The sequence below is a fragment of the Aotus nancymaae genome, unplaced genomic scaffold, assembly GCF_030222135.1.
Source record: "Aotus nancymaae isolate 86718 unplaced genomic scaffold, 86718_ANA_hifiasm-v0.15.2.pri h1tg000004l, whole genome shotgun sequence".
NCBI lineage: Eukaryota > Metazoa > Chordata > Mammalia > Primates > Aotidae > Aotus > Aotus nancymaae.
Window position 1 is genome coordinate 45271710 of NW_026988415.1, and position 3074 is coordinate 45274783.

Genomic DNA, 3074 nt, shown 5'->3' on the forward strand with positions numbered 1-3074 from the left:
TACTTTATGAAACCCTTAGTACTGACTCTTCTGGTAAAGAGGAGAGTCAGGAAGCTTCTAGGAAGGAGGTAGAAGATTCCATTCAGAATGCTCTGCTGATCATTAGTGGGCGGAACAAATCAGAAGTGATCATAGGACACTTCTATGTAATCTAGGAGGGCAGTTTGTGTCCCTTAGTGCAAAATTTATGTTTTAATGAAGAGTTGTGTCATCTCTGGTCTCTGTTGCTCTCTCTCTTTTCTTGACAAATTAGAGTCTCTAGACATCTATTTGTTTTGTAGGATTTTATTTTCTAAATGGTTTGGAAATTTAATTGATTTCCAGATTAAATGGATAGCACTTCTTTTAGTCTTCTCTGGATGAAACTTGAAAGTTAATAAAAAGTATATAGGAATTGTTTCAGCTAAGTGATTTCAGTGACTCAGTTAAGTATGAGATTCTAAAAGGACTAAATATTTTATATCTATCTATCTATTGAGAGAAAAAGAGAGAGAGAGAGAGAGAGAGCAAGAGAGAGAGGTCTCACTCTGTTGCACAGACTGGAGTATAATGGTGCCATCATGGCTCACTGCAGCCTCGACCTCCCAGGCTGAAGCCATCTTCCCATCTCAGCCTCCTGGGTAGCTGGGCCTACAGGAGTGTACCACGTTTGGCTAATTTTTTAGTTGTTTGTAGAGATAGGGTTTTGCCATGTTGTCCAGCATGGTCTTGAATTCCTGGGCTCAGGCAATCTGCCCCCTTAGACTCCCAAAGTGTTGAGATTAGAGGCATGAGCCACCATGCCCAGCTGGACTAAATATTTAACACACTTAGACTGAATATTAAAAACTCATTGCACTCTTTACATTTCTATCTTGGGTAGGAGTAATACAGAAGTTACAAGTAAATAAAAGATCAATTAGAAGTTGTGAGTAAATATTTTCAGCTCACCAATGTGATGCTGCTACTAATAAATATAAAATATTTCTTTTACAAACACACATCCTTATTTCAGAAAACAGTTGTGCTATATAAAGTATTTCATAATTTTCCTCTTTCAATATAAAATAAATTAGTTTTAAAGTTGCTCAGCATTATAAAAATAAGCTGTGGCTCAAAACATATCATCAGTCTTTGAAAAAGTATGCTATGACTCCAGTCAAGACTATAGAGTGGTGTTTACTCTGGCAGCACATATACTAAAATTGGAATAATGCAGAGAAGATTAGCATGACCCCTGTGCAGGAATGACATGCAAATTTATGAAACACTTCATATTTTATTTTTAAAAAATAATATAGAGTGTATCATTCATTCACATTTCTATCATTCTTCAAAGAGCTACGGAGTTAGGAGAACAAATGACTTAAACATTTTAGTATTAAATATCCCTTTTAAGAAGAAATCCTTCCTCTGTGTAACCAAAACCACTCAGAAAAAATTATCTCAACTTCTTTAAGTTATGTTAGTATGTTTTACTTACTTCCATCCTTTAATTACCTCAGTGGATAAAGACAGGAAGAAAGGAATAAAGGAAGGAACTTTTTTCTTGATAAACACAATGATGTCATAAAAGGCCTTACCATTGTCCTTGTTCTAAAAGAAAACAGACATAAACTTCTAACCTCATAAAACAAATCATGCATGAACACTGAAGGTCATTCTTTCAATCACTGCTTACTTCTCATTATTCAAAATGGTAATTTTTTCAGTTACACAATCACTGGAGTTGCTTAAGAAAAAGGGCTAAAATTTACCTATCAAAATGTGCATGAGATTATACAATCTTCCCCCTCTGTCACTCATTTATGGCTACCCCATTTAGTAAATAAAGATATAGAACACCAGTTAAATTTGAATTTCAAGTGAAAATCAAATAATTTTTTAGCTTATGTCTCACGGAATATTTGGCACTCTGTAGTTTATCTGGCAATCCTATCAGCTACCAGATTTTCTTCCTTCTTTTACTGAAATTTCTTTCATTTCCATAACCACTCATCTAATTCCAGCATTCCACAGCTTCGTCCTTACATCAGGCCTTATTCATTTCATGCTTGTCCCACAATAACTTTCAGATTGTTTTCCTGTCTCCAGTCTCTGTCCTCTGCATGTCCTTGCCAGAATAGTTTTTTATCATGCCACTTTCCAGATTAAAACTCTAACAGTTCATTAAAAAACAGATAATTCCTGTTATATAAACTATTCAAGAACATAAAGAAATTTATAAAGCTTCCAGATTCCCTTCTATAAAGTTAGCAATAACTACAGAAGAAGTTATAAATATGGTTTCCCGATAAATCTTCCAAAATTGAACACTTGGCTTTCTTAGAAATAACAATGCAAATATCTCAAATAAAAATATTAGCAAATAGTATCCAACATTACATTAAAAACAATTATTCTTGTTGGGTTTATTTCAGTGATATGAATGTGGTGATATTAAGAAATTTATTGCTATAATTAATAAAAAATAGTTAAAGGAGGAAAACCTTTTGATCATTCTTATAAATACAGAAAAGGAATGTGCCAATATTTATCACCTAATTCTGATGCTTTTTAAAGCCTTTATAAAATTGATAAATATATCTCAAGTCCAAAGCTAGAATCATTTATGGGGACATACTGTAGAAGCATTTTCAGCAAAATCAGGAACAAGGTAATAATGGTATTGCCACTATGTTTTAAAGTAGTTCTGGAAGTAATAGCCAGATGCAATTAAATGTGAGAAAGAAATAAGAGGTGTAAGTATTGAAAAGAAGGGAGCAAATTTTATCTTTATTTGTAGATGATATGATTTAATATCTATAAAGATCCAAGAAAAAGAACTAGAAAGCCACTAGACACAGCAAAGGAGTTCAGTAAGTGGCCAGCTCTAGGATTAATATATAAAAATCAATAGCTTTCCTGTGACTAAAAACCAACTAGAAGAGCAAGGAGATTTTGCTTTACTACTGCATTTCCTAAGGCGCTCACTAAGTCTCTGTTGTCAAAATATGTGAAAAGCAATCATTTTCTTGAGGGTTAAGAAACAGTAATGTATCTTAATGAACTGACATCCATCTGAAGCTCAATAAAAGTTATTTCCTTCCTTTTGG

At 33.5% G+C, this 3074-nt stretch overlaps 1 non-coding gene across 1 annotated transcript; it reads left to right on the plus strand.

Annotated features, from left to right (window-relative positions):
- Positions 1–1154: 1154 nt before the first annotated feature.
- On the plus strand, positions 1155–1261 carry LOC135269255 (U6 spliceosomal RNA). Its single transcript, XR_010337583.1, has one exon. It is a non-coding gene; the product is annotated as a U6 spliceosomal RNA (small nuclear RNA).
- The last annotated feature ends 1813 nt before the right edge of the window (positions 1262–3074 follow it).